At 45.6% G+C, this 25824-nt stretch overlaps 1 pseudogene across 1 annotated transcript in view; it reads left to right on the forward strand.

The window, feature by feature from the left end:
- LOC148539222 (organic solute transporter subunit alpha-like) overlaps positions 1-13601 on the forward strand; it is an 85559-nt pseudogene extending 71958 nt beyond the window's left edge. The window contains exons 10-11 of the transcript XR_015870502.1: positions 1050-1155; positions 13365-13601. The product of XR_015870502.1 is annotated as an organic solute transporter subunit alpha-like (transcript). The remainder of the gene's footprint in view (positions 1-1049; positions 1156-13364) is intronic.
- The last annotated feature ends 12223 nt before the right edge of the window (positions 13602-25824 follow it).

The following is a 25824-nucleotide window of genomic DNA, read 5'->3' on the forward strand; positions in this document are numbered from 1 at the left end:
CAATTCATTTTGTTGAATGCTCATTTACAGCACACATACAGTGATGTTAGAAAGTTTATCAATCCATTAGAATTTTCAAAATTTCTGTATAAATTTCTATAGATCTTCATCTAACTCATACAAATAGATCTTTAAATAAAACAAACATATTTATTCTATATTTAATTTTATGATTTTATATTAAACATATTATAACACATACAGTATTACTTCATAACACATGTGTTATTATATTAAACATATTATAACACATACAGTATTACTGATTTTATATTAAACATATTATAACACATACAGTATTACTTCACCACTTGCTATGGGCCAGTTCGAGACCCCCATAGCCTCAAACACATGCTGCCCATAGCCTAACACACCCTGCACTCATAGGCTCAAACACATGCTGCTCCAAAACCTTACAAACATACTGCCATATAGCCTCACACACAGCCCCATAACCTCACACACACTGCCCCATAGCATCACACACTTATTGCCTCAAAACCTTACACACAAACTACCTCCATAGATTCAAACACACACTGCCCCATAGCTTCAAATACACATTGCCCCCATAACTTCACACACACACTGCATCCATAGCCTTCCACACACGCTGCCCCCATGCCCCGCACTCAGGTATCTCGTCTTGCAGCTGCTCCGGCTGCAGCCAATCAATACATTGCAGAGGAGCAGGAGGCGGGATGCAGGGCGAGCTGGGAGCAGTAAAGAGGGCAGCCATTTAAGAACTGACAGTGACGTCACTGGCCCAGCACCTGGTGAATCCCAGGTCATGTCTGAGCCGGAAGATGAGCCCAGTGCGACCTGTGCTAGAAATTTCAGCAGGGGGCGCAAGGTTGCACCCTTCCAGGCAACAGCACACTGGGCGATAGCCCTGTCAGCACATGCTTTGTGACGCCCTGGGTGGGATCTAAATCACATATATTATATATTCATACTATATCACACTATACAATTTAGCACCACCAGTGATATAAGTAGTAAATTGTATATAAAATCAGTGTAATTGTTTTTATTACCTTTATTTGCAGGTAATTGTTATTCTGACCCAGCTACAAATACCAGCAATCAATATTCTTGGCACCGTTAATGTGATACCCTGTGCTCCACCACTTTCTGGCATAGCCAGAGCAGCATGTGAGTTCCTTTTCATTTTACCCACTTAACAATTTTTTTTCCCAAAAACCGTTCAGAAATTGTCTGTTTTTTTATGATTGAATTAGGTCGAGAACATCTTTTTAAAACGTATCCATCACAATGTTACTTTTATTTGTTTTATTAATTTAGCACAGTATACTATAAAAATAGAAATATTTATGTTATACTGTAATGATAGCTATTGACAGGTGTACCATCGATGGTCAATGGGGCAACCATCAATAAAAAAATTAATTGATTATTGGAGAACGCAACCAACGATGTTTCCTTAACATCAGTTGGGGACTGCCATCGATGTGCAGCATCGGTGCCTGTCAGCAGGGCAAAACCACTTGTTTTTTTGAGACCTTCGATGGTTTGCAAACCATCAATGGTCAGTGGCCATCCTTAGTGCGTGTGTGTATATATATATGTATGTGTAATATATATATATATATATATATATATATATACATATAAAACACACACACATACATACTGTATATATATATATATATATATATATATATATATATATATATATTTTTACATGTACACACATATATGCAGCTAACAGCACTGCCCCTTTAATCATTACTAACACCTGTGAAACCCCTGGGAAACAAAGGAACGATCCCAAATATCACATACATATGTATATAAAACAATCAATTCATTTATGTTACTAAAGCCGATGCTGGTGTAACCGGACATACAGTACCTTAAGTATAACGAAGGAACTTAGGGCCTGATTCAGACCTGCTCGCGAGCGCTGAGCGCTCGCAAGCGGGTCGATGCTGGCCCAGTGCGCATGCGCACGACGGAACCGGCTTCGGGCAAACTGTCGCTCCGGGTCTCGTACCAAAGGGGGCATGCTGTCGATGTTGAGTGACAGCACGCCCCCTTCGGTGGGCGTGCCGGAGGCGTGGCTGCCCAGACGGAGGCGTTCCCATGGGAATGCCTACCGTCTGGGGCCGGCCCAACTGACATCACAAGTGATGTCAGTGGGAGTGCTTTCGGCTCTGTTTGAGACAAGTGATGTCAGTGGGAGTGCTTTCGGCTCTGTTTGAGCCGAAAGCACTCTAGGGCTTGCGGCAACGAGACCCTACCACAAGGGTCTCGTTGCAAGCCCAATGGTCGCGATGGTCTTGACCATCGCGACCATCTTCCTGGCCACTCGCTATAGCTGTAGGTGGTCACCCACAGCTATACGAGTGGCCAGGAAGCCGCTCCAAAAATCAGGAAGGACGGCCCTAATTCAGAGCGAGCGCTCTGTCAGGCAGTAGTAGTCTCCCCTATGCATTGCCCCCTATGCAATGCCCCCTATGCATTGCCCCAGTAGTAGTCCGCCCTATGCAGTGCCCCCAGTAGTGGTCCCCCCTATGCAGTGCCCCCAGTAGTGGTCCCCCCTATGCAGTGCCCCCAGTAGTAGTCCTCCCAGTTGTAACACCCCTATGCAGTGCCTCCAGTAGTAGCCCCCCTATGCAGTTCACCCAGTTGTAATCCCCCCTATGCAGTGCCCCCAGTAGTAATCCCCCTATGCAGTGCCCCCAGTAGTAATCCTCCTTTGCAGTTCCCCCAGTAGTAATCCCCCTATGCAGTTCCCTCAGTTGTAGTCCCCCCTATGCAGTGCCCCCAGTAGTAGTCCCCTCTATGCAGTACCCCCAGTAGTAGCCCCCTATGCAGTTCCCCCAGTTGTAATCCCCCCTATGCAGTGCCCCCAGTAGTAGCTCCCCATGCAGTGCCCCCAGTAGTAGTCCCCCCTATACAGTGACCCCAGTAGTGGCCAGCCCCCCCATACAATGCCCCCAGTTGCGGCCCCCCTATACAGTAACCATAGTAGCGCCCCCCACCCTATATGTAGCTCATATGCTGTGCCAATGCCCCCATAGTAGCACCCCCTCCCCTTATGCTGTGCAAGTGCCCCTTTACACAAACAAACAAACAAACAAACAAAACCACACAACTTACCTGATCCCCGCTCCTGCCGACGACCGCCGCTGTCCGGATGCTCCTCCCGGTCCGCTCTCGCTCTGCACCATGGGATGAGAGAGACGTCATGACGTGACGTCTCTCCCATCACCCGCTGCAGAGGGAGCCGGAAGACGGAGCTCATGAGTGAGCTCCAGCCGGCTCCCTCCGTGGACGATGCAGCAGCCAGTGAGAGACTCTGGCAGCTGTGTGTTTTTAAACTGTGTAGGGCAGACCGTTCTCACTGCGGTCTGCCCTACACTTGTGGGGCCCGGGGGACTAGCGGCGGTGCAGGAGTGGCTATGGGCCCCTGCACCACAGCGGGCCACGGTGCAATGCAGCGGCTGCACCGCCGCTAGTTCCACCCCTGCTTGAGTACCAAAGTTATTAGTTACTGCCCCGTCCAAGATACAATCCAGTTTATTTTTTAAACTTAATACCGGATCACCAGGCAGTAGATGATAGGTATTCTTGTCCGATAGTTGTCTTTTAGCTTCTGTGTCATAATCAACAGTGTTTAATACAACCACAGCTTCACCCTTATCGGCAGTTCTAATTGTTATTCTGTCATTATTTTTAAGGTCACGTAAGGCTATTCTTTCAAAAGGTATCAATTTATATCTAGTCCTCTGTTGTGTCTTCAAGGATTCCTGAATGGCTTGATCCAGTAATGTAGAAAAGGTTTTAATACTAAGATTTTGAGATATTGGTTCAAAGGAGCTTTTTTTCTTAAAAGCGATATCGTGCAACCTGGCTCATCCTTGAATCTCTCTTTCAGGGCTATATTTATTATCATTATTTTTACTAAAATAAAGTGAAAAAGGGTGTTTTCACAACCTTTTCACATTATTTTAGTTTCACCTAAAGGTACTTAAGGACAATTGGAGTAGAATTCGGAAAATTCTACTCCAACCCCTAATTATCACTTATTTTTAGTAATCAGATCACATTTCCCATCATTGTAATGGGAAATGCGATCTGCCTGGTAGTTACTAAAAATAAATTGTGTAAAAAATACCGGGGGAAGCCCTGTGATAATAACGCCACCTGGAGGTGGCGTTATCCAGGGTCTCCCCTGGTTACCGGACTCCTGCTCCGCTCTAACAGGCAGAGCAGAGCCTGGAGCCGGCCCCAGTGATCAGCTGTGTGGTCTAAACAGACCACACACTGACAGTGCCAGATTAAGGTCCGCATGGGCCTGGAGCTGAAATTTATGAGGGGCCTACTGTGTGCCACTGTAGGGGGTGTGACCAGCAATGTGAGTAGCGTGACCAGTGCTGTGGCATTGTTGTCTGTAAAGGGCTAATACCATGGCAGGTGCAGTTAGTGTATACCATCAACCACCTCAATCTAGCTTACCTCTTTCTATATTGTATTTGTCCCTGACCCCACACACATTTTGGTAGGCCGATAGTTACCTATGGTCGTGGGGCACAATATTGCACACGCTTTGTGCAGGCACATGTGTAAGTATTGCTGTCTGTAAGTCACTACATCACCCTCCGAAATACCTCACCCATCCACAATGCTATATACAAAACATCTTACCCACTGAAACTCACAGATACCATCTATCAAACACTGAAATACCCCTCACTGCCATGATTTGACGACCCCATACAACAGCCACTACCACTCCTGGATCCACACTATCACTCCCTGACCCCATATTGCACCCTCTGTATTTCTTCTCACCACCACACTCTGATCCAATCACTGACACACAAATACCCCTCACTCACATCAGGCCCTGACCACATAACTGGCACCGAACTATCTCTTACTCGCCATCATGCCGTGACTTTGTCTATATGTGTGCCCCTCTTGTCTATATGTTATGTATTGTTCTCAGACCCCATACCTGCATGCAGCAAGCTTGCCCCATTCCGTGTATATGTTCCATATTATATTACACCCTCATCTGTATATTCTGCACTGTGCTCTTCTCTCTCTCATCTGTATGGCCATTATTATTCCCCCTCCTCCTCCTCTGTTCACATTATTGTGTTCCCCCTTCTCATCCGTGTCCATTATAATATTTGTCATCCTCTCCTCCTCATCTGTGTCCATTATGGAATAATGCTCTCTCCTCATCTGTCCGTTACGCTGCCCAGATCATCATCTGTGTCCATTATTGAGTTCTAGTCCCCCCCTCCTCCTCTGTGTCCATTACTCCCCCCCGTGTTCATTACTTTGTCATCATCCCCTGCTCATCTGTGTCCATTAGTCTGCCCCGCCTCCTTTTCTGTGTCAATTACTCTGTCGTAGACCCCTCCTCTTGTGTCCATTACTCTGTCACCTGTCTTCTACACCTCTGTGTCCATTACGCTGTCATGGTCCCCTCATCATCATCATCTGTGTCCATTATGAAGTTCTCTTCCTCCCTCCTCATCTGTGCCCATTGCTCGGTCATTATTGTCCCCACTCCTCCACTGTGTCCATTACTCTGTCCTCCCCTCCTTCATGTCCATTACTGTCATTGTCCCCTCCTCCACTGTGTCCATTACTCTGACCCTCCACATCCCTTCTTCTGTGCCCGTTACTCTGTCCCCTTCCTCCTTTGTGTCTATTACTCTGTCCCCCTCCTCCTTTGTGCCCATTACTCTGTCCCCCTCCTCCTCCTCCTTTGTGCCCATTACTCTGTCCCCCTCCTCCTCCTATGTGCCCATTACTCTGTCCCCTCCTCCTTTGTGCCCATTACTCTGTCCCCCTCCTCCTTTGTGTCTATTACTCTGTCCCCCTCCTCCTCCTCCTTTGTGCCCATTACTCTGTCCCCCTCCTCCTCCTCCTCCTCCTCCTTTGTGTCTATTACTCTGTCCCCCTCCTCCTTTGTGCCCATTACTCTGTCCCCTTCCTCCTTTGTGTCTATTACTCTGTCCCCCTCCTCCTCCTTTGTGCCCATTACTCTGTCCCCCTCCTCCTCCTTTGTGCCCATTACTCTGTCCCCCTCCGCCTCCTCCTTTGTGCCCATTACTCTGTCCCCCTCCTCCTTCTTTGTGCCCATTACTCTGTCCCCCTCCTCCTCCTTTGTGCCCATTACTCTGTCCCCCTCCGCCTCCTCCTTTGTGCCCATTACTCTGTCCCCCTCCTCCTCCTTTGTGCCCATTACTCTATCCCCCTCCTCCTCCTCTGTGCCCATTACTCTGTCTCCCTCCTCCTCCTCCTTTGTGTCTATTACTCTGTCCCCCTCCTCCTTTGTGCCCATTACTCTGTCCCCCTCCGCCTCCTCCTTTGTGCCCATTACTCTGTCCCCCTCCTCCTTCTTTGTGCCCATTACTCTGTCCCCCTCCTCCTCCTTTGTGCCCATTACTCTGTCCCCCTCCGCCTCCTCCTTTGTGCCCATTACTCTGTCCCCCTCCTCCTTTGTGCCCATTATTCTGTCCCCCTCCTCCTCCTCCTTTGTGCCCATTACTCTGTCCCCCTCCTCCTCCTTTGTGTCTATTACTCTGTCCCCCTCCTCCTCCTCCTTTGCGTCCTTTACTCTGTCCCCTTTTCCTCATCTGTGTCCAATACTCTCTCCTCCTCCTCATCTGTGTCCTCCTCTCATATGTTTTGCTTTCTCCACTCCAAGTTCACTTACCTGCTTCTCTTCTTTCACTGTCTCAACTCCTCCTCAATAATATCTTACAATTCCCGCGGGTCTTCTTTCCACTGCCAGGAAGATTATGTAAATTGCTACCGGCAGTACAGCCACGGCGCTTTGTAGTCAGGAGGATCCCCAAGAGCACCGCTGACTCCTCAGTCAGCCTCAGCTCATGTATGACCATCCATGCGGGTGCGCCCGGCAGCATCAATGTGACGTCACCAGATACAGCGGAGCTAAGGCACGTAGCATGCCTTAGCACCGATTTATCTGATGACGTCATATTGGGAGGGCATGTGCCACTGCGCCGCACTTTAAATTAATTTTACGCCTGCTCGGGACGGAGAAGTTAGTTGTCCTGTGCCGGTGGGGGGTGGGGCTGGAGGTGATGGGAGGAAGGGTTTGAGTGGGCAGGTCCTCGGATGGCCGCCCACCGGTGGTGATAGGATTTTTTTTCTCCTGTCTCCAGCGGATCCTACTTGTACTGTGAGTGTGGGCCTATTTTCATTTGGGGCCTGGAGCTGCAGCTCCACCCGCCCCATTGTTAATCCGGCCCTGCACACTGATCACTGCTAGAAATAAAAATAGTGAAAAAAAATATAACTTACCAAAGTTCAGGGACCGGAGATCGGTGCTCCGGTGATGTCCTCCCTCCGGTCAGCTGGTCTCCCATCCTGCACTGGGACCCGGTCATCAGGTGACCGGGTCCCAGTGCAGGATGGGAGATCAGCTGACTGGAGCCATGGAGGACATCACCGGAGCCCGATTACCAGAGGTAAGTGCAATTAAGTGAGGGAGGGTCGCGGGGGGTCGCGATCGTGGGGGGCGGGGCTTAGCGGCAGCCGGTCGGCGCATGCGCGGGCACTTGTCTCTGTATTTTTTGTGAAAATACCGTGATCAGTGTGCAGAGGGGATTTGCAGGGACAGAGCTTATCGCAAGCTCTGTCCCTGCAAGGGATTTTTAGTAAATCCCTGTGATATTGGCTACACACTACAATCTGCATTCAAAATGCGGATTGTAGTAAATAGAGCCCTAAGTCTCAATTTACGATTTAATTTGTTTTTATCTATAGGCCATCTAAAGTCGTTAAATCGCGTAGTTGGGATAAAACTCAAACGTTTAGACAATAGACTCATCTCTGCACTGTTTAAAGCATGAGAAAATAAATTAATTAACGACAATGTATTCCTGATTTGGAAAAGATCTAAGGCTGCTCTTCTAGAGATGTTACAAGTACAACATCTTAACCAATTAGATTTTTCAATAACATTCACAATGTCATATGCTCAAATTGATTTTTTAGATATTACGATACATACCACTGACTCTGAGTATGGCTACAGGCTCTATAGAAAACCAACAGACCGCAATAAACTTTTGAGTTATAGGAGTCACCATCCAAAATCATTGAAACCTAATTTACCAATTACTAAATATTTGCGGGTTCTTCGCAATAACTCTGACTCAAGAATGGCAGATACCCAATTGGAGGAAATGCAGAATAGATTTATTGACAGGGGTTATGATCGGAGTACCACTGAGAGATGTCTGTTGAAGGCGAGGCAGATTTTTCGGGAAGGCAACAGTAATAAACAGAGATCGGCTACTTCCGTTGTGTGAATTGCATGACTTGAAGAAGCATGCTGACGGGGGGCAATTTTTTCATCACCCCCATACAGGGCGCAAAATTAAAATAAAAAATCCTGTCACATGTACATCGGACGTCATAGTCTATATTTTGATATGTCTGTATTATGTTGGTAAAACCATTCGTCCTTTCCGCAAAAGGATGGCCTACCACAGGTCATTCATTAAGACTACATTGGTAAGGCATTTCATTTAATTGAGTCTCATCATGCTCTTTCTTCCCTGAAATGCATGATCATCGACTAGGTTCCCCCACCAAAAAGGGGGGTGATCGAGCTAAGCTGTTGCTACGAAAAGAAGCTATGTAGACTCACAGATTGGATACCATCCATCCAGGGGCATTTTAAGAGAGGAGGGGGCCCATGTGCAGCTTCCTCTCTGACAGCGGCTCAGCGGCACTGAGCGCTGTAGATTCTGGCTTGAAGCCAGAATCTACAGCGCATGCGCGGGTCTCCAGGAAAATGGCTCCCGCGCCTACTTTCCCGGGGACATCTTCCTGCGCATGCGCAGATCACTGGGAAAATGGCCACCGCCATTTTCCCAGTGAGTGTTTTCTGCTCTACAGCGCCGGTCCGGCGCTGCGGAGCAGCACTTCGGGAATCAGCGGAGAGGTAAGTATATTTACTTATGGGTGCAGGGTGTGGGCCCATGTGTGGGCCCATGTGCCCCGCACACCCTGCACCCATTAAAGATACGCCCTTGCATCCATCCTCATGGTTTGAATGAAGCGATACATTTAAGTATCTTTCTGAATTGATTGGTTTTTTTTTGCTGTGAACCACAAATTCACTTATGGGATTTTATATATATATATATATATATATATATATATATATATATATTATTTTTTCTTTTCTTTTTTGATTATTGCAGTATTTTGATGTTGGTTTTTTCTAGGGAGTCTGTACCTATTTTTATTATGATATATATTATGTTAGTGTGATCATGCGGATGAGGCTACATTCACTCTACAGTATGTATTAACTACACTGTTTTCCATTTGGATGTCATACTATCCTTTATTAGATTGAATATGCAGCTTATAATAACAATAGGTTGCTTATTAGTGAGGCTGTTGGAATAGACTGGATTCGTCACTACTGACAACATTGTATTTGCTATAGTGTGGTTGGGTTCCGAAGCTTATTAATGTTTATCCTGGTTGCGTGGAAACCGTTGACTCGAGCCCATGTGACACACGTATGTCATAGAGGTAGTGTACAGCCATTCTCTGGATGACCGGAGGTGATGTGTTCCAGAAGGAGGAAGTGTGGTGGTAGAGAAACGCACACCGTCAGGCTGTGCTATACGGGATGACTGCGCTGTGGCAGAGTTACTAGCTAAGTTCCTTCGGTGTACAGTACTTAAGGTATACCCGGTTACACCAGCATCGGCTTTACTAACAAGAATGGATTGATTGTTTTATATACATATTTATGTGATATTTGGAATCATTCCTTTGTTTCCCATGGGTTTGACATTTGTTAGTAATGATTAAAGGGGTGGTGCTGTTAGCTGCATATGGGTATATGTACGGCACACCTCCCAACATGACCCTCTCCAGGAGGGATACAATGCTCTGGTCCTGGACTTCCCTGGTAATGTATGATTGGTGGAGGCTCCAGAGGTTGGGCTGCAGTACAGTCCAGAATTCAAATAGGGGAGTCACACCAACTGCCAGTGAGTCCCAGCCAGTGATGTTGGGCAGTGTGTGAAATGACAGTTGATGTGACTCCCCTATTTGACTTTTGAACTGCGCTGCAGCCCCACCTCTTACCAGGCAAGTCCAGGACCAGAGCATTGTGTCCCTCCTGGAGAGGGTCATGTTGGGAGGTATGGTATGGGGTTTATATCACTTGTTACTTGTATCTTGACAAAGGTCCATGGATAGGACCGAAACGTCAATTCTGTAATACATTGTACACTGTTTTTTTGCTGGTATGTAATAAATGTAACTTTTAAAGAAGACTGGTGAGAGCACCCCTTATATCTATTTTTATCATACGCATATATATATATATATATATATATATACACATATACTGTGTGTGTATATAATATATATATATATATATACAGTATATATATATACATACACATATATACAGTTCATACTGCATATATATATTATACATACATACATATATTGTGTCTTTACTGCCCGATCACTGTGGCCAGCAGTGATCGGGCACAAGGGAGGCAGAAGAGGTGGAACTGCTCCTGGCCGGAAGGATTGAGGAGGAGGTGGGGTTGCCCCGACCAGGAGGAGATAGCTGCCTGTGAGACAGCAGCCGAACGGGGGAGGTGAGGGTGCTGGTGGCTCGACACAGCAGCAGCCAAGGCTGGCTTCCAGGAGCCGCACCTGCTGTTTTCTATGGAGTTGATGGCTGCCCTTGCAGCCACGTGGAGAGGGAATGCCACTGGCTGGAGTCTCCTGACACATCGCAGCGCGGCTGCTGCTTTCACTGAAGCCAGGGGAAGCAGGAGGTGGGGATGCCAGCTAGACACAGCAGTAGCCGCGACTTGCTTCCAGGAGACGCAGCTGCTGTGTACAGTAATGGAGGTATTGGCTGCCCTGTAGCTGCACCATGGGGGGTGATGCCGGCATCCCGATCACTGCTGGCCACAGTGATCGGGACTCAGCAGCAGCAGCTGTGGCTACAGGAGCCATGGCTGCTGCTACTATGGATGTCAGCCGCACAGGAAGGGGGGTGATGCCGGGTTCCCGATCACTGTGGCCAGCAGTAATTGGGACACAAAGGAGTGGGAACTGCAGGTGTAGAGGGACCAGGAGGTCCCTCTGATACAGGTGGCTGCGGGAAGATTAGCTTCCCTGAGCCCCCTAGTGGGCGTTTCTGACTGGTCGCATCAGATGCGACCATGTCAGGGAAAGCCCAGCCTGGTGTGGTCGCATCTAATGCGACCGACCTAGGCAAGTGGTTAATACTGCTTAAGATTACTTAGGAGAGGGGTTAGGTATATATGTTAGACATTCACAAAGTCAACATTCATCATGCAGACATGGTTGTAATATTGACATTGAACATGTCGATGTATTCATGATGTCGACCATGTTGGCATTCAGCATGACCACATTGTTAGGGTCAGAATAAGAAGAAAACTACATTGTAATAGTTACCCTAATGGCAACTCTAACACTAACACTCACCCCAGGGGTTTTAAGAGAGGAGGGGGCCCATGTGCATACCCCGTGCATTCCTCCTCTCTCCACGGCGGACTGCAGCCGACTAACGTGGCTGGCCGGCCACTGCAGAAGCAGTAGACTCTGGACACTAGAGTGTGCCCAGTGTCTACTGCGCATGTGCAGAACGCCGGAAAACTGTCCACGGCAGCCATTTTCCGGTGTTCTGTGCAGTGCTGACACCTGACGCGGGACCACGGACAGGTGATTTTTAAATAATATGGGTGCAGGGTATGCGGTGCGGGCCCCCTGGACCCGAGGGCTCGTATGCCCGCCTGCACTCATTATAGATAGGCCCCTGACTCACCCTAATGCTAACCCTAACACTAACCCTATTGCTAACCCTAATGGAAATGCCAACATTTTGAAAGGTGTCAACATTAATGATGTCAACATTTGAACAATGTTGACAACATCAATGTCGGCTTTCTACTGTTGACACTGTGAATGTTGACCTGGTGATAAGCGACATTGTGACTGCATACCTAACAGATGTTCATATATGAATGTACTACAGTATAACTACCGATATAGGGCAAATAGAAGGAGGAGAGTTTAAATATGTAGCATATCTGTGATATTGATGTTGCCTACTGTTGATGTCAGTGTATTATGTATACAGAGATGTTACATGCAAGACGAGTTAAAAGAAAAAACTGTGAAAAACGCTTGGTAGAATGTAAATTTGTGTTGGTTTATAATCTGGGTTTAGGGCAACCTTGTGAATGTTTTTGCTTTTTTTACAGTAGAACAACCAGGAATCCCTCACATTTGTAGTTTGCTGATAGAGCAGTTCAGTTCTGATCTACAGTACATATATGTTTTTTTATATAGAACTAGCTGAAGTACCCAGTGTTGCCCAAATTTAAATCTTCAAGTTATTAAGTTAGGCATCCCAGACCAATTGCCACCCCTCTGTGAAGTTTTCATCCGAATCCATGCAATGGAAGCCCAGAACAGTCAAAGTTCTGCCCAGCGTACACCAACGGGAAGTCTGACTGGGACCTCACCCCCCTAGTATGTCTTCTGGGATCCAATGTTACCACTTTGTGAAGTTTTCATCCAAATCCATCCAGTAAAAGGCTCAGAACAGGCTCCTCGTTTCAGTTTTGCCCAGCGTACACCAATGGGAGGTCTGACCTGGACCCTAACCCCCTTAAAACCTGGCCAGGATCCAACTGGACCACCTCGCGTTGGTTTCATCCCAATCGGTTTAGGGGTGTCTGAATGCATAACTGGACAGACAAACAAACAGACCAATTCGTTTTTAAGATTATTTCCTAGAGAAGGATTGAACCAACCAGCGTTTAGTGTGGACCCTAATGTAGTTATAGACAGTAAACTTTTTCCTGTCCTTATTAAATTCTACAAATGCTTAATAAGTCTTCATTAAAAAGCACTTAATAAAGTTCTAAATGCAGCTGCTCTTGGACGATCACTGCAACACTGGATCTAGCATAGATAACAAACGGTACAACACAAAGTGCGCCTAGAATGTAGTAATTTCAGGATTGGTAAAAAAAAATTTACATTCTGGGCCTGATTCAGACCCGCTCGCAAGCGGGTCGATTGTTAGGCAGTGTGCGCGCGCGGCGTGCACACTGCACATGCACGAGCCCCGGAGCAAGCAAGAAATCACTCGCTCTGGCGCTCACATCCAAAAGGGGCGGCTGTCGATGTTGATCGACAGCTCGCCCCGTTTGGTAGGCGGGTCAGGGGGGGTGGCTTGCCAAACGGAAGTCCTAACATTAATGACTACAATTAATTATTAATATTGCATCTGTTGAATATTATTTTTATCTCAGATATGAATCAGCAGCTCCTGATGATGGAAATGTTCATCACTACTGTGCTCTGCCGAATTCTGTATCGAAGGAAATATGATGAGCCTGCTTCTAGCAACAAAGAGGAAACTAAAGATAATTTGCAACACCCCGCATTGTATCTAAATGGAAAAGCAGCAGACGATGGCCAACAAAAGGTTTCGCGTTTCTGAACAGATATTGGATGGGTTATAAATACATCTGTATAATTAAATATATAAATATATATTCTTGTAATTAATAGTCAGTATAATATATATATATATATATATATATATATATATATACATACATACAAGGGTGGATCCAAAAGTCGGTGTCCTGACCATGAATAAGAGACAAATATAAGTTCAAATGGCATTTATTTTGTTACATAGCCTCCATTTACTTCAATACACTTGTCCCACCAATGCTTCAATCTCTTGATTTCGTTCAGGAAATAGTACGGTGATTGGTCCTCAAACTACTCTTGTACATCAGTCATGACATCGTCATCAGATGCAAAAGTCTTCCCACAAATGAGTCCTTGAACTTTGGAAAGAGGAAGATGTCAGTAGGGGCCAGCTTTGGTGAATAGATGGTATGGTCAACCAATTCGATCCCTGCAGCGTCAATGGCTCAAAATACAGTATTCTCCATCTTTCTACTTTTAGCGATATTGTTCCATTTATTATTCAATATCTGCAAAAATAAAAGAACAATTGTACTGTAATTTTCTACAGTGTTCTAATAAGACCTCTAGTACATACAGAGGTGTACTGCTACATCTTTGCTCATAGCGCGTATACAGGCTTCTAAGTCGTAGCATGAGAATAGCGCAGCATGGCGCGGAAAGGCGCAGTGATACTTGACAATATCCACAGCATGCAATACACAGCTTTACCGCTGGGTGGCCAGTGCTCCACTGATTAAAGCTACAGTGGTGAATAATACAGCAGTGGATGGATATGCCATGGCACTACAAAATACAATAGAACAGTAAGCCCTGACAGGCTGGCCAATCACATACTGTACAGTACTGCAGAGTGTAAACAGTGCCTTTAATATAGTATACAGTACTGTAGTAATTCTGCATGCCAGGCTATTTTCAGCAGTGATAGCATGCCTTAGAAATTAGTAGCAGGGTTTTAGCAGTGCTGTATGAAATCATCACTAAACCACAAATCTCAGCCCAGAAAGTGGTGTCTCTAGATTACAAACTGACTGTGCGTTTTATGCCGCACACTTGTGGCAATGTTGGCACTGCTGTGCAGCTTGGAGTTTGTACAATATGTCGCTAGTCAGTACACATCAATAAGTGCCAGCCACTGTGGCACTGTAGAAAGTGGTGTGTTGCGCTCACACAGTGATGACATGCGTTGGAAATGAGTAGTGGGGCTTGAGCAGTGGTGTATGAAACCATGCTTGAACTACAAGGGGCAAATTTACTAAGATTCGTGCATGGTCAAGATTGAATCTCGGGTGTGTTTGGGCATTTTTTTCAACTCGCAAATTTACTAAAGACAAACTCGGAAGAGATTTCTCTATTTATACTGAAAAACTCGGGTAAGAATACAAATTTGATTGAATACACCATCAACCAAACTTAAAAGTATTTTCAGTGAAAATGATACAGCTCAGGTATTTACCAAGAATCGTGATTACAATCACAGGTGTAATTGTAGCAAACTTGGACCTAAATAGAAGTTTAAAATAGACCACCTCCTGAGCTGCAAGTTTGGGAGAAACATACACAGATCAGTGTGATTTGTGTATGTTTCTGCATGTAAACTACCTAAAGTGTTATTTTGAAAAAAAAATTGACGTAGGGTCAATTTTTGGGGGGGCAAAAAGCATAACCAACCCCAGGTGCCTCAACCAGTCACGGTTTTTAAAAATACAGGAGAAAATATGTGTAGGGTTCCCCCGTATTTTAGGAATCAGCAGTGGGCTGTTGATCTAGTCCTGGTTTTAAAAATAGGGGGGGAATGCGTAGGGCTCCCTCTAAGTTTTAATTTAAACCAGAACTGGGCTCAAATCGACCGGGTATAACTCCTCAGCCAGGTTACCCTTTCACCGGGTCTCCCTGGCAAAGCATTATCACCCCAAGCCAGTCAGCCCAAGCTGGGTATCTCAGGGAAGTTGGGGACCCCCCCAATAAAGGGGTCCCCTCTCTCCCGAGCACCCCAGGCTTAAGCTGAAGCCCTGGGCTCTTCCCTGCACACCTGACCATTGGTTGCAGGGGTAATAGTGTGGAAAATAGAATTAAACTATTGTTTTTTTACAGTGGAACTTCAGGTGCCAGCATGCCTACTCTTTGGCACTTGTGGAACTACAAGTGCCAGCAGGCGGCCGGCACCCGTACCCCCATTGTAAAAACAAATAGTTACAAAACCACAAGACACACACACCGTAGTAAGTAAAATTTTATTACATATCTACCACACTCACATATACTTACCTGCTGCAAGCTGTTCGGTACCCTTCTCCAAGTAGAATTCCAATGGGTTACCTGTTAAACAAAAATCCTATGCTCATCTAAGTCCTTTCGCTGGTCTCTGTAGCATCCATGGGTCTTTGTAAAACAATAAACCAACACCCGGCCAGTTCGTACTGTAGTGATGTACGGTATGTCTGACCACATACATCGCTACCCGGCTACTGACCGTGGAAACTGTCAGGAGCCGGAGTCACCAGCAAATCAGTGACCGCTAACTGTAGAGTGGCCCGCTGACAGTTTTTTTGAGGGGGACCCTACGTCATTTTGTTTTCACATTTAACGCTTTTTTACATTAGAAACACGCAACCAGCCTTCACATATCTCACTGATATGTGCAGGCTTCTTGCTCGGGTGTTTGGCTGTGGTCAGACACTTGCAACTTGGGGGAGAAATCTCGAACAGATACACAATCGGAAAACACGACCTCAGCTAAACACGCTTCACCCAATTTTTAGCCATGCAAATCAAGTTTCTAATCAGCAAAACTCGATCAGACACGAATATTAGTAAATTTACCCCCTAGTCTCAGCCCAGAAAGAGGTATCAGTGCCAACATTGCCGCAAGTGTGTGGCACAGTCAGTTTGTAATCCAGAGACACCTCTTTCTGGGCTGAGACTTGTAGTTCAGTGATGGTTTTATACACCACTGCTCAGACCTCACTACTAAATTCTAAGACATACCATCACTGTGTGAGTGCCGCACACCACTTTCTACAGTGCCGCAGTGAAGGCACTTACTGCTGTATACCGATTAGTAACATGTTGTACAAAATCCTAGTGGCACAGCATTGCCAACATTGCTGCATAAAATGCACAGTCAGTTTGTAATTTAAAAATACCTCTTATTGGGCTGAGACTTGTAGTTCAGTGATGTTTTTATACAGTACCCAACTGTTCATTTCTAATGCATGTTATCACTGTGTGAGTGCCGAACATTATTGCAGAACAATGTCGCACAGACTGGCACTGACTTTTCAAAAATGAGATGTGATCTTGCTGATACGTGTAACTACCATAATACACTGTAATAATGATGGCAGAACACATTTATAGTGTACGTAATGAAAGGTTCAGTTAGCCAATCAGCGGGCAGTACTACAGACATTGCATTATCTTGTTTTACTCATGCGTAGTGCAGTTTAGGAAAAGCGATATCTGGAGGACAGAAAGTTGTATTACACTCTCCTGCTTTTCCAGTGCTTCAGTACATTACGATGCCACTCAAAGCGCCATGGCACAGCGCAACTAGCAGGGCGCGCTACATCGCGTATGGAGCAAAGATGTAGCAGGACACATCTGTACATACAGAAAATCAATACGAGACGACATCTACTACTACTGATGTGTCCACAAACATCTCTCCTCCTTGCGCTACAAGTTGCGTTACACATAACGTGTGAGCGCCCCATAACTCTGTAGCACAGATCGTCTTTTGTTGCATTTTTTTCCTTCAAATGCATTTTATTAACACAGTGATGCAAATAGGACACACAAGTAGCTTCTGCTGATTAAAATGATATGCGGCATGCCTATACTCTGTGTGCAGGTGTACAGTAGCTGCATGCGAAATGTTACAGTGACAGCGGTTGTGACACTGTAACATAGCGTTTCGCATGCAGATGTCAGGACACAGGGGTCTATTTATCAAGCAGTGAAAAGTGTGGAGAAGTGCTACTTCAAAGCTGATTGGTTGCTATGGGCAAATTCTCCACTGGTTCATTACTCCACACCTTTCACTGCTTGATAAATAGACCCCACAGACTTTTGGATCCACCCCTGTGTGTTTGTATATATATATATATATAATCTCAAACATTTCAATGTAATGAATGCGTGAGTCATAATCAGGGCAATGGCGCCTTGCATAGAAGTAGAAGTCAGTTTTATATTTTGCAATGGGAAAAAAACTAATCTAGACTTTCCCCACTCGTGCTGCCACGAGATCTAGACAGTCAGGATGCCGACGGTCATAATACCGACAGTGACATCCTGATGGTCAAAATCTCAATGGATTTTGGTATTTTTACCCAAATCTTTACCCTTACCCTAACCCACCCCTCCACCTAGTGCCTAACCCTAACCCTGATACTTACTGTTGGGATTCTGACCGTCGGGATGCCACTGTTGCTATTGTGACCACCGGGATCCTGACTACATCCCGTGCTACCCATATAGGTGTCCTACTAATGTAATAACTCAATCTGTGATACAGATATTTTATGTCTATGTGATACAGTAATTTATATTTGTGAGCATAGCAGCTTAATTATTGATACTATGTATAAAATGTTCCTTCGAATGAGCCTCAAAATGATGTCTTACTGGAACTTGGTTTACCTTGGTGTTAAATAGTCAAATCAAGGTATAAAGGCATTACCTGTACTGTTTTCTACATCATAGACAGTTTGTTCCATTTATAGTACCATGTACTGTATGTGAGCATCAATTGATTGCATTAATTAGACACAATTAATTGTATAACATACACTTTAAGGTTCATATAAATAAAGGATGTAGGTAGGAGTTATGTAATAGAACTATAAGTTATTCCATGAAGTATTAGAGAAAGTGGACTGCCATCCATTACCCAACTATAATGTATCATAGCTACCGCATGTATGTACAGTCAGGGCTGCCATCAGAAATTGTGGGGCCCAGTACAGATAAAACAGACAGGGCCCCCCTGCCCCCCCTTACTTCAACCTGACACACACAATGTGTGTGTGTGTATATATATATATATATAATGTATATATACAGATATATATATATATATAGATATATATATCTATCGGTCCACCCCTTGCTGTAAACAGCAGCACACTATACACAGACAAACACTCACACAGCAGCAGCAGCAGCACACACTGATGTAATACAATACAGTGCCATTACCACAGCAGGGTGCCGGTCTCCTGTCGGGAGTGAGCAGGTGTAGAGGGGCTCCTCCATCTTGCTGACCATGTCCTCTATTTAATGGGGCTGGGGGCTGATCGCGTCGCTGGAGGGACAGACCCGCCGGCGGCCGCTTACCTCACACGTGGTGCATGCCGTGCAGCTCTGCCATCTAACCTTCCAGAGCACCAGTGACTTCACCGCCGAGGAACAAGTGTCTGTTCCTCACACATCGCCTTAAAGTGACACAGCCGGTGTCACTGTTGGATGCTGTGTCACTTCCGTCAGTGCAAGCAGCAGTGTGTATGAGTCAGGGGGCCCGCAGCGTGCCGATGTTCCACTCGAGTCCAGACACCAATTATCAGCCTGCTGATTATCCGCACACTGCCGGGCCCCCCAATGAGCCCGGGCCCGGTACATTAGTACCGGCAGTACCCCCCTGATGGCAGCCCTGTGTACAGTACCGTATGTCTGTTTTCAAAATCAGTAATAAATCACCATTGTCAAATGTGCTACAAAATTGTTGTCCACCCGAATCACATATGTATTAAAGATAAGCACATCATACATCTAAAATCTAAATTCATATATTTATTTAATTTTTTTTTCTATGCCTATTAACAAAATTAAGTCGAAGTAAAAAAAAATCAGGCTGCAGAAATTATAACATATGAAAACATTTTATTAAAATAAATAAAATGATGTGTTGGTTTTCTTTATTCCCAAACCTAATGTACCTGGTTCTTTTACATAACAAATGCAAAACATGAATGACCTGCAGTATAACAGTCATCGCCTTTGTGTGCAGAAAGGTCCATGAGATTCTTTTTAGTTTAATTGTATATTAAATATAGCATAATTAATTGCCCGAAAGTAAATATCTTACTTAGGAATATGTGTTCTGCTGTCGAGATCGTACCATTATCAAGAACTTAATATAGAAATCGTCTTAAATAAATTCTCTTATTCATATTCTATGAAAGCAAGGAACAGACATTTCTCCATGATGTCCATTTATCTCTTATAGATATTTTTGGGCTTCATTGTACCATAGTTTTTCAAATAACATTGTGCATGAACAAGGTTAGAACCATTTAGTTTTCTTTATATATAAGTATTAATTTCAAAAAGGGAAACAAGCTGCAGAGTATAATCTATTCAGTTTTTCACTATGGCATATTTATAATCAGTGGTGGCTCCCACCTTAGATTTGAGTAGGGCTGCCGCTGCATGGGATTCCTCATCATTCCGCCAGCATAAATTTTCACGCAGTTAAACCAAAACAGCTTCTAGGGACTTCATAGTCTGCAGTACCTAGAAGCACAGTAAGCCTGCTAGTTAGCAGTGTGGGCTTTCTGCTGAAAGCTCTTAGCGCTGCCAAAACAGTATGTTCACCGGACTGCCAGTCCCAGGGGGGGAAGCCAGTACTTGTATTTAGGGGCCGGTCTATCTGTTGCAGTGTCCGAGACCATACCGTCCACTCCTGCACTGCCAGCGAATACTGCTTGGAATGGAGCTCACTGGGGATAGTGGGCCTGATTCAGAGCCGCTCGCACGATGTGTATGCAAATTACGTAAGAAGTGCTACCGCACAACAATGCATTAGCACGCCCAGTATTTCTTAGAGAGCGATCACATAGTGTATGCAGACACCCACCAGCCTGTTTAAGATACCCACTTATGCATGTCATGTCCAGGAAGTGTATGCAACCATCGGTACATCGGATGCGATCGCAGCGCTTGAGGCTGACCATACCCTGCCGCAAGCACTGCGAGCACTTCAGTGTAAAAACAAGCCAGGTGACGTGTACTATGATGCTGTCTTATAATTATGCACACCTCTAAAACGCCGCTGAGATGCTCAGGCACGCCTGCTTTTGCACCTCCTCACCTCCGTTTTTAATGGCCAGTCCCTGTTACCACCTACAAACAGCTTCCTCTGTCACTCACTCTGCTGGGCTGTCTTTGCGCAGCAAGTGAATGCATTGTGAACTTTCACTAAGGTATGCACATGTGCACAATGCATACACACTGCCAGAGCCGGATTTAGACATGGGGCCCTAGGCAAGATTTGGGGCCCACCCCTTGTTAGACTCTGTTGAAACCTTGTGGAAATTAAGGATAATATATATATCTATATATTTCACAATATGCCCCACAGCAGTGGGTGACAGGGGGAGGTAGAGGGTGACAGGGAGAGGGTGATGGGGGGAGAGAGGGGGACGGGGAGAGGGTAACAGAGAGGCAGAGGGTGACGGAGAGAGGCAGAGGGTGATGTGGAAAGGGTGACAAGCAGAGGGTGTTATTGAGAAGCAGTGGGTGACGGGGAGAGAATGCCAAGCAGAGGGCGATAGGGAAAAGCAGTGGGTGACAGAGAGAGAGTAAGGGTGACAGAGTAGGTGAAAGAAAGAGGGTGAGGGGCAGTGGGTGATGGGAGAAGCAGTGGGTAACGGAGAGGGGGACAGGTAGAGGCAGAGGGTGATGGGGAGAGGGTGACAAGCAGTGGGTAACAGGGAGAGGGTAACGGAGACAAAGAGGGTGACAGGCAGTGGGTGACGGAGAGAGAGTGTACCCGGAAGAGGATTACAAGGAGAAGCAGTGAGTGATAGGCAAAGGGTAAAGGTTAGAGACAAATGGTACAGTATGTTATAGAGAAAGAGAGAGAGAATAAATAAAAAACCACAACAGGAGTTAACTGTGAGTGAGAGAGCTGACCTTTCACGCAGTCTGACTGTAGGCTAGTTGCTGTACTGCTCCTCTCCTCTGGTTTTCACACCGGGGCCGGTCACTAGGGCAGGTGGAGGTGTGGGAGGGAACATTTGCAGGTGGGGAAGTGGCGGCCGAGGCATGGGCGGCAAGTCCAACTACCGCGGTCAGAGGGGCAGCCGGCTGGCCATCAGCATAAACCGCAGCAGCAGTCTCCGGGTCAGCAGTCCGCACCGCAGATGGCCCCAGCAGCCCGCACCGGAGATGAAGCATGCCGCTCAGGAGCCGCCTAAGCCCACTCAGCCCCCCGTAGCCTCTGGTCTCTAAAGCCCCCACCCCTCAGACATCACCAGCCGCCTCTCACCACAGAGAATAATGAGAAAGGAGATGACAGGGGAGAAGAGGCGTGTCGGATCGCCTCCTCCTTTGTTATAGCCGGCCGCAGTGTAATGAGTTAGTGTGACTCATTAATCAATGCTTCCATGTGGTGCCCTCTGCAATGCACCGGCTGCACCACCTCAACTGAGTTCGCCAGGTGATCAGGGCCGGATTTCGGGGGGCCCGTCCGTGGGCCCCATGTGACCGCCGGGTCCTAGGCAGGCGCCTAGTTTGCCTAGCGGTAAATCCGGCCCTGCACACTGCATACCATCGGCAGCAGCGAGAGTATGCATCTTAGCGAGTGGGTCTGAATCAGGCCCAGTGTGTGGTGGCAGATGGGGTACTGCAGCGTTGCAGCCCTTAACCTGGTGAATGTGTGTTCTGTCTGGTTAATGGTGCCGGCCCTGGGACTGCGGTATATAGCAGGAATTGTCACGGGTCTCACTTAGCTAAGAGGAGGACTGCTGTCCTCCACCATTTCGCTCTCACACAGTGGCAAGATGGTGCTGTGCATGTGTAGATACCCTATTGGTAGCCATGTTAGATAGGAAATTAAGTTTCCCCACATGAGTCATTTTGTAGGAGACTGAGCCATAGCGCACTTCACACCCCAGCTTCACTACAAGCTTCTCCAATTCACATAAATTTTCTACTGAAGCTTCTTCGTAGCAACCTGTAAAAAAGGTGAGGTTAGCCACACAAGAGAACATTACTAAATCAAGTAACTAGGGTTTGGCCTTCTTCTTAGAAACTTGAATAAAGACCACTTTTTTCAGTAGTCATCAACAACAGTCTCTCGACTAAACAAACTTAGACTGCTGTTAATATCACAATACTTGGTCTTTGTGTTTTGGACTCCTGTTTCTTGAAAAAGTATATTTTCCTACAGTAGACTTCATTCACCCATTCCTCTTTGCAGCAGCTCTCAAGCTCCATCAGGTTGGATGGGAAGCGTCGGTGCACAGCCATTTTCAGATCTCTCCAGAGATGTTCAATCGGATTCAAGTCTGGGCTCTGGCTGGGACATTCAAGGACATTCACAGAGTTATCCTGAAGCCACTCCTTTGATATCTTAGCTGTGTGCTTAGGGTCGTTGTCCTGCTGAAAGATCAACCATCGCCCCAGTATGAGCTCAAGAGCGCTCTGGAGCAGGTTTTCATCCAGGATGTCTCTGTACATTGCTGCAGTCATCTTTCCCTCTATCCTGACTAGTCTCCCAGTTCCTGCCGCTGAAAAACATCCCCACAGCATGATGCTGCCACCACCATGCTTCTTTTTATGGACGGTAATGGCCTGGTGATGAGCGGTGCCTGGTTTCTTCCAAACATAATGCCTGGCATTCATGCCAAAGAGGTCAATCTTTGTATCATAATGGTCTGAGAATCCTTCAGGTGCATTTTGGCAAACTCCAGGCGGGCTGCCATGTGCTTTTTTTTACTAAGGAGTGGCTTCCATCTTGCCACTCTACCATACAGACCTGATTGGTGGATTGCTGCAGAGATGGTTGTCATTCTGGAAGCTTCTCCTCTCTCCACAGAGGAATTCTGTAGCTCTGACAGAGTGACCATCGGGTTCTTGGCCACCTCCCTGACTAGGGCCTTTCTCCCCCGATCGCTCAGTTTAGACGGCCGGCCAACTCTAGGAAGAGTCCTGGTGGTTCCGAACTTCTTCCATTTTACGGATGATGGAGGCCACTATGCTCATTGGGACCTTCAAAGCAGCAGATATTTTTCTGTACTCTTCCCCAGATTTGTGCCTCAAGACAATACTGTCTCAGGGGTCTACAGACAATTCCTTGGACTTCATGCTTGGTTTGTGCTCTGACATGCACTGTCAAGTGTGGGACCTTATATAGACAGGTGTATGCCTTTCAAAATCTTGTCCAATCAACTGAATTTACCACAGGTGGACTCCAATTAAGCTGTAGGAACAACTCAAGGATGATCAGTGGAAACAGGATTCACCTGAGCTCAATTTTGAGCTTCATGGTAAAGGCTGTGAATACTTATGTACATGTGATTTCAAAAGGTGCATACACACACAACGATTTTTTGAACGATTATCGTTAAATGATATCGTTTAACGATAATCGTTTGAAAAAAATCGTTCACTTTCTGAGTCAAACGATGAACGATTATTGTTCATGCGCGTTCACATTTCTAGTTTGTAGTTTGTAGTTCAGTCAGACTTGTCAACTCAACGATTTTCATTAAGTTAATATGCAAAAATCGTTTGTAGCTCATAAAAATCATTCATTACATTTAAATGAACATAGTAAACGAACAACTTTAGTAAACGATTTTAGTTCATTTTTTCAAGGTAGAAAATCTTTTACTAAAATCGTTCATTAACTAAATCGTTGTGGGTGTATGCACCTTTAGTTTTATTTTTTTATTAAATTTGCAAAAATCTCAAAAAAACTTTTTACACGTTGTCATTATGGGGTATTGTGTGTAGAATTTTGACGACAAAAATGAATTTACTCCATTTTGGAATAAGGCTGTAACATAACAAAATGTGGAAAAAGTGATGCGTTGTGAATACTTTCCGGATGCACTGTATGGTGATGAAATGCAGTGCTACCTTGGCTACAGTCCATTTTTAAAGATTTATTTGCTAAAATGGAGGCGAAGTTTCCACTCCGTGCACAAACCATCTTGGGTAGCACCACCTCCTCTTATCTAGCACAGTGCTGATCCCTCAGTAGGATGGAGACCAGCGGGTAAACATACTAATAATTGTGTCTGGTCAAGATGTCAATTACGAGTGTGAAATACTCACCTACCTCCTGGACCATTTCGGACACTGAAGAGATGTGTTTGTTTCCACATACATCTCTTCCCCAGCAAGTGACGGAAACTGTGTGGGCTCCGTCACTTGCCAGGTCATCAGCGAATCAGAGGCCACTCTAGAGTAAGCGACCACTGATTAGCTGTGAGCGGCGTGGCTGTCAATCAACATGCTCTGGGGTGCTGTAAAGGTTGCAGAGTGCATGTCTGGAACATCCAAAGGATACTGGCTGCACGGTGCCATTCCAGGCAGCGACAATGCTGCCCACAGAACCCTGTATTCTGTGGGGCAGTACCGCTCACACATCCCTAGTTATGGCCCTGATGTTGACCGAACTATCAAAGAACAAATAATAAAATTACAATTGTTTAGTTCAGATATGATTTCTTCCTTATCCTTTAGGATCTAAGATTTTTGTTTTCTCTCCTTGTGTAAACTACTTACAGGAAAGTGGAGGATTGGATGACTGTAGAAATGATGCCGCCTTCTCAGATCCATTTTCTCCAGGTATATATTCCTCTCCTTTTCTTTGATTCTGCTACTGCATAAATTTTCTTTTTGCAAGAATCCTCACATGAAAGTGAAAAAGAACAAAGCACCAATCTGGTGCTGATATGCTTAAATTTCTTTCATTTTAATAAATAGCTCACAGAAAATGAGACTTCCAATGGGAAGAAATATAAAAACTAATGAAAAAATTATATATAATTGCACCTACCAAACTGAATCCTGGCTGACAGCGTGTATGTTAGGCGAGTGTGTAAACAGTCTCTTTCATTCTGCGGGGTTCGTAGCACCACTTACAATGAACAGCGCTGTCAGCTTTAGGAGACTATCCAAGAGGTAACTTTGCTCACTGATGTCTGCTCTCCAGCGCATTTTTTAGACTCAAATGGGGCAGCACAGATGGTGTAATGGTTAGCATTATTGCCTCACAGCACTGATGTGGTCGGTTCGATTCACACCATGGCCCTAACTGTGCTGAGTTTGTATTTTCTCCCTTTGCTTGCGTGGGTTTCCTCCGGGTAATCCGGCTTCCTCCCACACTCCAAAAATATACTGGTAGGTTAATTGGCACCCAACAAAAATTAACCCTAGTGTGTATGTCTGTGTGCATGTGATATGGAACATAGATTGAAGGCTCCACTGGGGCAGGGACTGATGTAAATGGCCAACTATTCTCTGTAAAGCGCT

Source organism: Taudactylus pleione, unplaced genomic scaffold (genome assembly GCF_031769625.1).
Source record: "Taudactylus pleione unplaced genomic scaffold, aTauple2 ptg000026l, whole genome shotgun sequence".
Lineage (NCBI taxonomy): Eukaryota > Metazoa > Chordata > Amphibia > Anura > Myobatrachidae > Taudactylus > Taudactylus pleione.